A 14,719-nucleotide genomic window follows, 5' to 3' on the forward strand; every position below is an offset into this window, starting at 1 on the left:
CAATTACATTATGGAAAATAGTCTGCTTTACTCTTTTTACCAATTTAAGTGTTGATTTCATCTAAAAATGCCGTTAAAGGAGCACCCAAGATACATCAGACAAAATATCTGGATGATTTTTCCTCTGCCTAGAGCCATCCATATCTCTATATTCTGTTTAACTGAGCTGGTCCTACTAGAGTCTTAGTTGGGTTAAGAAGGGAAATAATGAGGTAGGCAAAGAAGGAAAGGACATACAATAGGGGTTTATATATAATTTGTGTTCCAAATGATATATTTTAATGATGGCATATCAAACTTCCTATGGGAAATAAGTCTGGGAGGGTGTGTGTTGACAGGTTTCCCATTTAGTAGTTAGTTGAAAAACACCTAGGAACATATATATATTTTATTATTTTGAGCATTGATAGGTCAATATGCCTACCTGATATATTTGGTAAGTATATTAATATGCATATATAAACCATTACCATTGGTCTGCTTTATCTTATGTTGTAATATTTTAAACATAACTTGAATGTTCTTGAATTGGTATGTTTAATAAAGTTATCCTTTTAATAAAAAAGGATAACTTCTTCTGCAGCCCAGTCAAGTTGACACATAAGGTTAACCATCATTATATCTAAATAGTTCCATGAGTTTCACTTTTTATTGGACAATATATGTCCTTGATTCTCCAAAATATCAATGTGTAAGCCAAAATCTTGACTCACAAAGGGTTTAACAAAGTTGATATGTCTGATATGTTGTTGAATAACCCTGCTTAGGATTTTCTTTTCCTAACTGCTTTCAAAAACATAGAAGACAAGAAAATGGTAATAGTACTAATGGTGTTAGATGGTATATGGTCTCCATCTCCATCACCACCACATACGTACATCCAAAATTTTAAAAGAAGTCCTTGTGTTTCCATTATGTTTTTCGGAAGTTCTAGAGATAACTAAAATAAGTTATGGCAAAGAAAGAGAAATTTTGACCTGTATACTCAATACAGCTTTTCTCAGAGTGTAAGGGAAAGGATTTTAAATTAACAACTAGCTATTTACAAGGGTTCTCTTAAATGATGATCCACAAATTTCTAGCTTCATTCTTCATAAGTCCTTTGTCTTCTCTCCCTCTTCAAAGAGTGAATTCTTTCTACCACCCTTCAAATGCAAATCCTCGTTCTCATAGAATACATTGCTTTCCCCTATCCATAACAATACTGAGAGAGGATACCTGAGAAGGGTGAGATCTAGGAGAATGGGTCTTCTCAGGGAAATTACAAGGATACACCTGCAGGGTCCTCTCCATGGTGACTCAGCTCTTGAGAATTTGTAAATTTAACTTCCTGGAACTTGGACATTTCCAAGTTCTATGAAATCCTATAGTTCTGTAGGGGCTGGAGTAGAATCTCCCACTTGATTCAAACTGGCCAATGAGAAGGGTATTTATGGGTTGGAACTCTTTTTATTTTTTTTTTGACAACGAATGTCTTCTCCTTATAGTTTATTTCAACAAAGGTTATAATAAGTAGAAAAATAAACATTGTATGGGAAGTCAGTTTGAGAATTCATACACAAATACATAGTGAAGGCTGGCAATAAATTAAGACAAGAAGTTGAGGTATAAATAAAATCCATGATTCCACAACAGGTGGCAGGTGGGTCCAGGTTCTCAGGCACACAGGTGTCCACTGGCAACACATTTCAGGTCCCAGGTGAGAAGGCAGTTGAATATGACAGAGGCCTCCAGGCAGCCAGGGGACTCCTTCTTCGCAGCCTCCTGGAGTCGTCCAGCCAGTTCCCCCTGCTGTGGGCTGAGCCCGGCCACAGGCCTGGAACTAGGACTGGATGTGGCGCAGTGTGTGAAGGGGCTGGTCCAGGACGTCTCGCAGGGCTTCATCAGTTACCGCCTCCAGGACCTTCAGTGTCAGGTCCAGCTCAGCCTCCAGGGCCACAGGGCGCTCCCACACCTGCAGCTGCCTCAGGCTCCAGGGCTGGGGGAAGAGGTGGGAGCTTCCTCTGCAGTCCTCTGGCAGGAGAGACCCTTCAAAGGCATCTTTGAACCTCTTGAAGGTCTGTAGCTCCGTTGGAGAGAAGGACTTGAACTGGGCTAGGTGGCAGCCCTTTGCTTCTGGGAGGGCTGTGAAGGGCCTGGCGACAAGAATTGCTCCAGTCCTGGTTAGCACTAGTTTCTTTCCTAGTCTCTGGTCTTCGTCAGCACAGGGGTACCCCGCTGTCCTCTCTGAGGCTGTCACCCAAGTTCTCTTCCTTGGTCTTGTTGACATCCTCTGGCCTCAGTTTCCTCTTCCAGATCACAGCCAGCTGCTCTGTCCTGAGTGTGTCTCTGAGTTTCCAGCTCCGTCTAGGGCACAATTCCTGCCCGAGCTTTATGGTGCAGCTTTTAGGCTGTACAGATGGGCAGTCCCATCTGATGTAGGAAAAGTGAAAACACTGGTCACCAGGGGAGCTCCGGGCTGGGGAAGCCCAGAGCAGGGTGGGGTAGAGTGAGACAGGTGAGCAGCTTTAGGGAAAGAGAAACTGACAGACTGAGGGATTGCTCTTCTGAAGGTGAGTTCCCAAGAGGGTTCCTCAGTGCTGGGGCAGTTCCAGCCTGATAAGGAGGGGTGATTGTGCCTTGATGAGGCTGGATGCAGGAGTGGAGAGGCGAGAGGGACAGAGAGACCAGCCTGTCTGCAGGACACCCCAGTGGAGAAGGGGAGGGAAAGGGCACCCCTAGGAGGTGCTACCGAAAGAACATGGGTGCTCCCCTAGGGAGGTTGTTTACAGGAGAGGAAGAGACCCAGGAAGGAGGCTGCTGGGGTGGGGAGAGAGTCAGAAAGGCAGATCAACCCAGATTTAAGAAAGACCAGCTCTCCCCCACTTTCCCTACCTGTTATGAAGACAGAAAGCATCAAGGTGGGGCTGAGCCAAAGGATGGGTGGAGGGAGGGTAAAAGGTGGGATCACACCTACAGTGCATCTTACAAGGGTACATGTGAAATTTACTAGGTGTAGAATATAAATGTCTTGGGCGGCACCTGTGGCTCAGTGAGTAGGGCGCCGGCCCCATATGCCGAGGGTGGCAGGTTCAAACCCAGCCCCGGCCAAAGTGCAACAACAAAATAGCTGGGCATTGTGGCGGGCGCCTGTAGTCCCAGCTACTCGGGAGGCTGAGGCAAGAGAATCGCGTAAACCCAAGAGTTAGAGGTTGCTGTGAGCCGTGTGACGCCACAGCACTCTACCAAGGGCGGTACAGTGAGACTCTGTCTCTACAAAAAAAAAGAATATAAATGTCTTAACACAATAAGAAAATGCTGTGAAGGCTATGTTAACCAGTTTGATGAAGACATTTCAAATTGTATATAAAACCAGCACATTGTACCCCATGATTGCATTAATTTACACAGCTATGATTTAATTAAAAAAAAGGAAAAATAAAAAATATATATATTTTAGTTTTCTGGACAAGTAAAGACCTAGGAAAATGTAGCTCTAATCAGAAATTGAGGTGTGACCCAAGCCTCCCAGATTACCAGATCAGATTATGACAACTTCATTCATTGTTCAGCAAGTATTTAGCCCTCATTTTGTGTCAAGCATCAGGCCTTGGAAACAAAAACAAAAGAATGTTTCCTGGAGCTTTTTACTTATTTATTTTTATTTTTCTAGAGACAGAGTCTTGCTCTCACCCAGGCTATAGCTCAGTGGCATGATCAGAGCTCCTTCTGGGTTCAACTGATCCTCCAACCTCAGCCTCCCTCATAGCTGGGTCTGCAGACATGTGCCAAGACAATGCCAAGCTATGCTTTTTATTTCCTGCAGAGACAGAGTCTCTCTTTTTTGCCCAGGCAGGTCTGAAACTCCTGGACTCTAGCAATCCTCCGAGCTGGTATCCCAAAGTGCTGGGATTACAGGCATGAGCCACCGGTGCCAGGCTCATGGAGCTTGTTGATAGGGAGGAATAACAGACAACCTGGGGGAGGGGTAAGTGTGTATCATATATTAGGGCCAGTAACAGAAAAAAGTAAAGCATGGGTGAGAACACAGAGTGGGAGAGGGAGTTTGCATCAAATGAGGTGGCCTAAAAAAATTACATTTAAACAAAGAGCTATCGGAAGCTAGACAAGGAGCCATCTGAAGCCTGAGAGAAGAGCTTTGCAGGCCAAAGTTACAGTCAGTGCAAAACAAGGAGAGACACCCCTTTGGTTCTGTTGAGCACTTTCAAGTCTAGCCCCATCATGGAGGCTTTGTCTCAATGCACATTGGATACCCAAGATAACAAGGGCACACTGAGGTTTACCTACTTTTTAGATAAGTAGTGGCTAGCTGGGGTGCAGAGAGGTTAAGACACTTGCCCAAGGTCACACAGCACATAAGTAGCGAGGTAGGATTCTAACCGAGTTTTGCTTGACACCGGGAGGGTAACCACTGCACTCTACTACCTCCTGTGTACTTAGATCTCTGGACCCAGAAGTGAGGGACTCCTGGAGAGAAGGTGCTGAGTCCTTTTTGGCACTTGACTCCCACCCACAATCCCTTCTTTCCCTCATAATTTCAAGCAGAGCCTGGACTGTTAAAAAAGTCCTTGAGCTCTGATACATGAAAATGTTTCAAAACCAAGAGCAGGATATGCACAAGTCACCTACCAGTAGGTTGGTCATACAGGGCCCTTAGTTCAGGGGGGTAGGAGACAGTGAACCAATACAGAATTCTGCATGTGGCACACTGCTAGGAATTCCTAAACTTCATAGCTGTTTTTCTCAGAGAGGAAGTTCAGGTAGTGGTGGAGAGCACGAGTTCTGGAGCTGAAGGGTCTGGGGTTCAAACCTGGTTCTGACCTTCACGAGCAGTGTGACCTTGGGAAGGAGGTGTGATGTTAGCAGCACAGATTGCTAACCCAAAGATCTGGACAAAAACAATAATACAATTGTGTGTTTTGGGGTGTGATTATTACTGAAAGGAGGCTGTTTTTTTGTTTTTTTTTTTTATCTCCCTGCCTCAGCCTCCCAAGTAGCTGGGACTACTGTGGGTGGCGTACACCACCATGCCAGCCTAATTTTTATATTTTTGGTAGAGACAGGGTCTCCCTCTTGCGCAGGATAATCTCAAACTCCTAGACTCAAGCAATCCTCCTGCCTCAGCCTCCCAGAGTACCAAGATTGCAGATGTGAGCCCTGAGCTCTGCCTATGATATACTCTCATATTTTGTACTTTTTTTCTTTGCTTTTCTTTTTTATTGTTAAATCATAGCTGTGTACATTAGTGCAATCGCCTGTACCCATTCTAAGATGCACCTTAGATGTGGCCCCACCCATTACCCTCCCTGCACCAAAACCTCCCCCCTCCCTTCCCCTTCCTTGGCCCTTTCCCCATAGTCTTGTGCTATAGTTGGGTTATAGTCTTCATGTGAAAGCTGTAATTTAGCTTCATAGTAGGGCTAAGTACATTGGATACTTTTTCTTCCATTCCTGAGATACTTTGCTAAGAAGAATATGTTCCAGCTCCATCCATGTAAACATGAAAGAGGTAAAGTCTCCATCATTTTTAAGGCTGCATAGTATTCCATGGTATACATGTACCACAATTTGCTAGTCCATTTGTGGGCTGATGGGCACTTGGGCTTCTTCCATGACTTAGCAATTATGAATTGGGCTGCAACAAACATTCTGGTACAGATGTCTTTGTTATATTGTGACTTTTGGTCTTCTGGGTATAAACCTAGTAAGGAATTATAGGATCGAATGGCAGGTCTATTTTTAGTCTCTAAGTATTCTCCAAACATCCTTCCAGAAGGAACGTATTAGTGGGCATTCCCACCAGCAGTGTAGAAGTGTGCCCTTTTCTCCACGTCCGCGCCAACATTTCTGGTTTTGGGATTTTGTTATGTGGGCTACTCTTACTGGGGTTAGGTGATATCTCAGAGTAGCTTTGATTTGCATTTCTCTGATGATTAAGGATGATGAGATTTTTTTCATGTGTTTGTAGATTTTGCATCGGTCTTCTTTAGAGAAGTTTCTCTTTAAGTCCCTTGCCCACCCTGAAATGGGGTCACGTGTTCTTTTCTTGCTGATAAATTTGAGTTCTCTGTGGATTCTGGTTATTAGACCTTTATCGGAGGTATAACCTGCAAATATTTTCTCCCATTCTGAGGGCTGTCTGCTTGCTTTACTCACTATGTTCTTGGCTGTGCAGAAGCTTTTTAGTTTGATCAGGTCCCAGCAGTGTATTTTTGATACTGCTTCAATTACCTGGGGAGTCCTCCTCATAAAATATTCACCCAGACCGATTCCTTCAAGAGTTTTCCCTGCACTTTCTTCAAGTATTTTTATAGTTTCATGCCTTAAGTTTAAATCTTTTATCCAGTGAGAGTCTATCTTAGTTAATGGTGAAAGGTGTGGGTCCAGTTTCAATCTTCTACAGGTTGCCAGCCAGTTTACCCAGCACCATTTGTTAAATAGGGAATCTTTTCCCCACTGAATGTTTTTAATTGGCTTGTCAAAGATCAAATAATGGTAAGTAGCTGGATTCATCTCTTGGTTCTCTCTTCTGTTCCAGACATCTAATTCTCTGTTTTTGTGCCAGTACCATGCTGTTTTAATCACTATGGATTTATAGTACAGTCTCAGGTCTGGTAGCGTGATTCCTCATGCTTTGTTTTTATTGCTCAGTAATGTTTTGGTTATTTGAGGTTTTTTCTGATTCCATATAAAATGAAGTATTATTTTTTCAAGATCTTTAAAGTATGACAATGGAATAGGAATTGCATTAAAATTATATATTGCTTTGGGTAGTATGGACATTTTGACAATGTTGATTCTTCTCAGCCATGAGCATGGTGTGTTTTTCCATCTGTTAATATCTTCGGCTATTTCTTTTCTTAGAGTTTCATAGTTCTCTTTGTAGAGATATTTCACGCCCTTTGTTAGGTATACTCCGAAGTATTTCATCTTCTTTGGCACTACTGTGAAAGGAATAGAGTCCTTGACTGTTTGTTCGGCTTGGTTATTGTTGGTATATATAAAGGCTACAGATTTATGGGCGTTGATTTTATAGCCTGAGACATTGCTATATTCCTTGATCACTTCTAAAAGTTTTGTAGTAGAATCCCTAGTGTTTTCCAGATATACGATCATATCATCTGCAAAGAGTGAAAGTTTGATCTCTTCTGACCCTATGTGGATACCCTTGATCGCCTTTTCTTCCCTAATTGCAATGGCTAAAACTTCCATTAGATTGTTAAAGAGCGATGGAGACAATGGGCAACCTTGCCTGGTTCCTGATCTAAGTGGAAATGATTTCAATTTAACTCCATTCAATACGATATTGGCTGTGGGTTTGCTGTAGATGGCCTCTATTAGTTTAAGAAATGTCCCTTCTATACCAATTTTCTGAAGTGCTCTGATCATGAAGGGATGCTGGATATTATCAAAAGCTTTTTCTGCATCAATTGAAAGAATCATATGGTCTTTATTTTTAAGTTTGTTTATGTGTTGAATTACATTTATAGATTTACGTATATTGAACCAGCCTTGAGACCCTGGGATAAATCTGACTTGGTCATAGTGTATAATTTTTTTAATGTGTTGTTGGATTCTGTTTCTTAGGATCTTATTGAGTATTTTAGCATCTATATTCATTAGTGATATTGGTCTATAATTTTCTTTTCTTGTTGGGTCTTTCCCTGGTTTGGGGATCAAGGTGATGTTTGCTTCGTAGAATGTGCTGGGTAATATTCCTTCTTTTTATATATTTTGGAAGAGGTTTAGTAGTATATGTACTAGTTCTTCTTTAAATGTTTGGTAGAATTCTGACGTAAAGCCATCTGGTCCTGGGCTTTTCTTTTTAGGGAGATTTTGTATAGTTGATGCTATTTCAGAACTTGATATAGGCCTGTTCAACATTTCCACTTCATTCTGGCTAAGTCTTGGTAGGTGGCATGCTTCCAGGTATTGGTTGATTTCTTTCAGATTTTCATATTTGTGAGAGTAGATTTTCTTGTAGCATTCGTTAAGGATTTTTTGAATTTCTGAGGGGTCTGTTGTTATTTCATCATTACCATTTCTGATTGATGAAATTAGAGATTTTACTCTTTTTTTCCTGGTTAGGTTAGCCAAAGGTTTATCTATTTTATTGATCTTTTCAAAAAACCAGCTTTTGGATTTATTGATCTGTTGTATAATTCTTTTGTTTTCAATTTCATTTAATTCTGCTGATTTTGGTTATTTCTTTTCTTCTGCTGCGTTTGGGGTTGAAGTGTTCTTCTTTCTCCAGTTGCTTGAGATGTTCCATTAAGTTATTGACTTCCTCTCCTTCCATTATCTTGAGGAAGGCTTGCAGTGCTGTAAATTTCCCTCTTAGGACTGCCTTTGCAGTATCCCAGAGGTTCTGGTAATTCATGTCTTGATTGTTGTTTTTTTCCAGAAATATGGTGATTTCCTTCTTAATTTCATCTTTAACCCATGTATCCTTCAGCATAAGGTTGTTTAGCTTCCATGTTTTTGTATGGGTATGCTGGTTCCTGTTGTTATTTAGTTCAACTTTTATTCCATGATGGTCTTAGACAGGCAAGGAATAATTTCTATTTTTTTAAATTTGCTGAGGTTAGATTTGTGGCCTAGGATGTGGTCGATTTTGGAGTATGTTCCATGGACTGATGAGAAGAATGTGTATTCAGTTTTGGGGGGATGAAATGTTCTTCATTTATTTATTTATTTATTGAAATTTCTTTAGATGTCTGTTAAGTCCAGATGTTGAATGGTTGAGTTTAAATCTAAAATTTCTTTGGTTAGCTTCTTTTTGGAGGATCTATTCAGGCTGCTAAAGGGATGTTAAAATCTCCAACTACTATGGAAGTGGAGGAAATCGAGTTGCTCATGTCTGTTAGAGTTTCTCTTATAAATTGAGGTGCGTTGTGGTTAGGTGCATAAATATTAATAATTGAGATCTTATCATATTGACTATTACCTTTAACAAATATCAAGTGTCCATCCTTATCCTTCCTTATTTTGGTTGGTTTAAAGCCTATTACGTCTGCGAACAGGATTGCAACGCCTGCTTTTTTCTGCTTTCCATTTGCCTGGAATATAGATGACCATCCCTTTACCTTGTGTCTATATCTGTCTTTTAATGTAAGATGTGATTCTTGGATGCAGCAGATATCTGGCTTGAGTTTTTGTATCCAGTCCGCCAACCTATGCCTCTTTAGAGGACAATTTAAACCATTCACATTAATTGAGAGTATTGATAAGCCTTTCGAGAGACCGGTGGACATTTTTAATCCTTTTGTGACTTTGGAAGTTGGAATTTGATCAAAAATTTTGGGGGTGGGTTTACTTTTGTGGTGGAGAATTACACTGGTCTTTATGGAGGATAGGTCTAAGAATGTCCTGGAGAGCTGGTTTAGTTGTGGCAAATTTCTTCAACATGTGAATGTCACTGAAGTATTTAATTTCTCCATCATAAATGAAGCTCAGTTTTGCTGGGTACAGGATCCTGGGTTGAAAGTTATTTTGTTTTAGGAGATTAAAAGTCAATGACCATCCTCTTCTAGCTTGAAAGGTTTCAGCAGAGAGATCTGCAGTTATTCTGATATTCTTGCCCTTGTAAGTAATGGTTTTCTTTCATCTGACAGCTTTCAGAATTTTCTTCTTCATATTAACTTTAGTGAAATTGATTATGATGTGACTGGGGGATATCTTATTTGGGTTGAGTCGTGCTGGAGTTCTGAATCTGTCTGCTATCTGAATTTCGGAATCTCTTGGCATGTCTGGAAAGTTCTCCTTCATAATCTCATGGAGAAGAGACTCTGTGCCTTGTGAAGCCATTTTGTCACTTTTGGGGATCCCTATAAGACGAATATTGGTTTTCTTCAAATTATCTGAGTGCTCTCTTAGAGAGTGGTCTGTATTTGCTCTCCATTTCTCTTCTTCTTTGAGGGTTTGGGAGCATTCAAAAGCTTTGTCTTCAATGTCAGAAATCCTTTCTGCTGCTTGCTCCATTCTGTTACTGAGGGATTCTACTATGTTTCTCAGATCTTTGAGGGATGCAACTTCTTGTCTCAATTTGTCAAAATCTTTGGTCATTTGGTCTTTGAATCCGATGAATTCTTGAGATAACTTTTGGAATTCTAATTTGATCTTATTTGCTATCCAGATCCTGAATTCAATTTCTGACATCTCAGCTATTTGTTTGTGCATGGGGTCTTGTGCTGTTTCTGCTCCATTGATCTTTGGGGGAGTTGATCTACTCTGATTATTCACATTGCCAGAGTTTTTCTGTTAATTTCGCCTCATGATTGTTTTTCACCATTGCCTCTGGCTGTCCTTAGAATTGGGGAGGTGTCTCTCCAAGATTAGACCCCAGCGGGATCACTCTATTGTTGCTGGATCTTTGTAGGGAGTGACCCTGTGTAGTTCCTCTGGGGCTGCTCTAGTTAGGGAGTTGGTTGTTGAAGCAGCTCCAGTTTGTGACACACCCAGATCGAGCAACAGGGCTGGGGGTGGTGCACACAGTTCAGGGAGTGCCAGGCACCTAGTGACTTTGGCACAGAGAGCCCAAGGCTCCAGCAGTCTCTGGCCAGGAGTAGAGCTCTGCACAAAGGCAGGGAGGGCTCAAAAGGGCATGCAGCTACCAGAGTCCCTGTCCAGATGAATGGGCTAGTGTGGAAGCTGGGAGGACACAGGAGGGAGGACACAGGGTTGCGTGGCTCCCACAGTTCCTGGTCAGGGAATGCGGCGGCCTGGTGTGTGTGGGTCACTGGTCGGGGGTCACTGCACAGCTCTTATGGAGGTCTGGGTGGCACCAAGCTCAGGAGTTTGAGGTTGCCATGAGCTGTGACGTCATGGCACTCTACCCAGGGCAACAGCCCAAAGCTCCAGTGTGCCAAAACCATCTCACTCTGCCCCTAAGGATTAAGGCTGTAAGGCAGCTCAGTCCCCACCTTTAGGCTGCTCAGTCAGTAGGTTACTTTGACCTGCCCAATCCTTGCTCTGAGACCCTGAGGGCAGAGCTTGCCAGGGCAGTCCTTTCACAATGGCTTCCTGTGCCCAGCTCAGTGGCTCAGTCTGGGGCCCCAGACAATGCCCAAAGTTCTCCACACTCCTGCTCAAGCTATCCCCAAGGCAGTTCAACTGAGTGCCAAGTCCAAGAACACTGAAACAGTTCACAGGTAAGGCCTTTCCAGTTTGCAGTCTCACTGCTGCTTGTACTTACGGTTGCCGGCGTGATTAAGTTGATGGAACACACGCAACCACTTGCCAGTTTTCCACTGTTTTTGTCCTCCTCTTGGGGTCCAGAAGTCCCTTGCTGGCTCCGTGTATCCTCAAAGGGATGGTTATAGGCAGATCCCACAGGCCAGAGATGCCTGGAGTCTTGTCTCCCCAGACTTGCTGTTCCCAGTTGCAGGGAAGCTGTTACTTGGCCGCCATCTTTAATCCATCCGGGTTGGAACTTTTTGGCTGTCAATAAAAAGGGAAAGACCAAGCCAGCTGGGAAGCATGGCCATTTGGAATTCTTCTATGCTGTAAGCTCCCAGCCAGTAAATTAAGCCCTTCCTATATTAAACATGGTATTTGGGTGCTCTTTCTCTCCTTTGGGCCTTGTCTTCCTGCAACAGTACACGATTAAGCATTCTAGCACATTTTCTGATTTGAGGATTCATCCTACAAAAAGGCCTCAGAAGGCTCTAGCAAAATATCACACAGTGGGAGAGAGTTGTGATACTCTAAATCTGCTTGACTTTAATGATTTTAAATGTATGTGGTTCTTTTGTTACTCAGTTCTCCAGACATACAATTTATTGTGTCCTTGTTATATTCCAGGCCCTGTGCATTTTGAGGGGCCAACACCAGCATAAAGATATGGCCCTTCATACATTTGACTACCAGAACACAATACATACACACACATACATGCAAACATATTCTCAAGGAAAAATAATATTTTCCCAAAGTAAATTACTATGCAAAAATTTCTCCTGCCAAAAGGGCAAGGGATAATTTATATTTCAATATATTGCAGTTTTACTTTTCCTCTATTCACCCTTGTTCATGCCAAGTCAGGTTCTATCTTTGCACAAAACACTGGCAAATAACAAATGGTACATTTACAAGCAATATAGACATCTATCTCACATCACACCTCTAAGATACAAAATGACTTGAAAAAAAGCTTTGAAATTTTCTTTTTGTTTGCTTTTTTTCTTTTATCTTCATTGGAACTCCTCCTCACCGCCCCCACTCTCCCACCCCCCCAGTTCCGCACAATTAGTTTATGTTGGCAGAAGGGAAAGAGTACAGGGTGAGAAAGATATTTATATATTATATAAACATATACTATGTAAATATATGTATATATATACACATATATATATTTGCATCATCAAATTTGATGTATCTTAAAATAAAATGTAATTTGTAAGAGGAAAGCTCATTTCCAAATGCAACTTTGCAAGATGGAGTTTTTAAGTAGCATCATATCGCAGTCTCTGGGTTCCTGAAAGGTAACCTTCACCCTCAACTACATTAGTCAGCAATTCAATTTTCTCAGTATCTTTAAGAGGTGATAATAGCTGCAAATTGTCCTGACATAGGCTACCAGCTGCTTCTTTAAAGCAAGTTACACAACTTGCTTTCTCTCAATTTGAATCAGAGAAGAAAAGTTCTTCCTTAACTGTTCTTTTACATTTTCATACTCAAGTTTGGAATTAAAAGTTTTAAACTCCAATTGTTTCTGAAAGCTTAGCATTTGCTCTCTACTCACATCAGAAGGAAATCAGCAGTTTACGAAGAAGAAAAGAGAAATTTTTCACTTTGGTGACAAAGGAGGAAAAATGTCAAACTATTTATCTCACAATACCAAATTTCTCAAACATAAGCAGAAACATAGAATTTTTAAAAGGGAGAGACTATTTTCCTTCAACTACAGTTAATTATTCTAATCTTCCTATCTCTGCCAAAGACAAAGCCATGATCTGTTAGCAAGGGGCCAGGCCTCCACCTCCAGTCTCACAAAGATCAGCTAAACCATTCTCTGTAGCACAAAGAACAAAAGACCTTCCCTGTCCCTTCTGACCATGGCCTGAGGCAGGGATGCAGGCCTCAGTTTCCAAAAACAGTGGGGGAAGTTTTAAAGAGACAGAAAACATTTTTGCCATTTTTTTCAGACCTTCCCTTTGTTCTATATATAGAAGTATCCAGGATCCACTCTCATTTAAACACATTAGAGCTTCCATTGTCACATCCCTGCAATGACCACCTCCATATGATGACCTAATTTTCATAGACCAGACATGCACCACCTATATATATCAGTACTATAAGCCTAGTTCCTTATGTTGATTATCTCTGGTGTTGACCAGTTTATTACAGTCCCTTGGGTGGTCAACTTACAAAGTTTGTACTATACACAGAAGCTACTTTTGCTAATTTTATCTTTTCTCAGAGGATGGAGAATTTTATCTTTTCTCAGAAGATGGAGAATTCTATGTATTCAATTTTGATATGAAGACAATTAATGACAATTAATGACAAGTGGGTCATGGGGGAAGGGGAGAGCAGACAGAGAAGGAGGGAAGGGGTGAGGGAAAGGAAAAGAAGAAAAAGAAAAAAAACAAGAAAAGAAAAAAAGAAGAACTAATTCTCACAAAAATTGGATTTAATTTTGAACAAAGTACATTACTTAAACATTAATTTTTAATTCAACTTGTTAATATGTTGTTTAAGATGTTGCATCCTCATTTATAAGTGACATATGTTTGTAATTTCCCCTTTATAATAATATGTTTTCTCCAATTTTAATAACAGGTATACCCAGATCAAGAAGTATGGTTTTGAAGTATTTCTTCTTTTTCTATTGTCTATAAGATTTGGCATGATCTGTTTTTTGAAATTATCTTTTTCTTTTATTTGTAAATATTAGTTATTTATTTTTTGATACTTAAAAAAAAAAAAGTTAACTGATGACTCCATGCTGAATCTCAGAGTCAAAGCATTCTATAATAGACATACTCTTATTTGGCAATGTGAATGTTACTTTCTTTGCATTGTTATTATTATTGCTTAATATTTTGATGTAGCAATTGTCTGATTCCTTTTCTGAATGTATTTATGTTCATTCGTTCTTTACAAGGTTTTTGTTTCTAGTCCTTATCTTAAACATTGTTATTGTTATTAAATTTTAAGCCTTTTTAATTTTGTGAAGACAAAAATATGAAAACCTAATAAACATATGTATGTGTAAAAAGAAAAAAGAAAAATAATTTTTTATCTTTTCTCAATTGCATAATTTTAAAATATCTGAAATACTACCCTATTTGGTCATTTTTATATCATTTTTCATTGCAATTTTGAACTACATCTAAAAAAAGCATCATATTTTTTTCAAAGAATGTTCGCATCCCTAACTTCATGAGAACCTCTCAACCACAGTAAATATGATGTGTGGGGTGGGTAATATTAACCACGGCTCAAAGTAGCAGAAATGTAAACTTAAGGAATTAGAGTGTGAATATTTTCAATAACTATGTTTTGAGCTCCTGTTTCTCTTTTGTGCCCCAAGAGAGCTCTTGTACTTCTGTATCATGACCAGTATAGATTGAACACTCAACTTTATGCAATGGCCTCATAAAATGATATCTTTAATTTTTCCCATTTATCTGAGCTCCACACTTGTGATTACAAATGTCTCTTGATTACTTCTTGTGGTATATCTTGCCCATATTTCAAACTGCACTGAACA

At 40.5% G+C, this 14,719-nt stretch overlaps 1 pseudogene; it reads right to left on the bottom strand.

The window, feature by feature from the left end:
• Positions 1–1,656: 1,656 nt before the first annotated feature.
• Positions 1,657–2,269, bottom strand: LOC128568561 (interferon lambda-3-like; annotated as a pseudogene).
• Between the last annotated feature and the right edge of the window lie 12,450 nt (positions 2,270–14,719).

The sequence above is a fragment of the Nycticebus coucang genome, chromosome 17 (assembly GCF_027406575.1).
Source record: "Nycticebus coucang isolate mNycCou1 chromosome 17, mNycCou1.pri, whole genome shotgun sequence".
NCBI classification, from domain to species: Eukaryota; Metazoa; Chordata; class Mammalia; order Primates; family Lorisidae; genus Nycticebus; species Nycticebus coucang.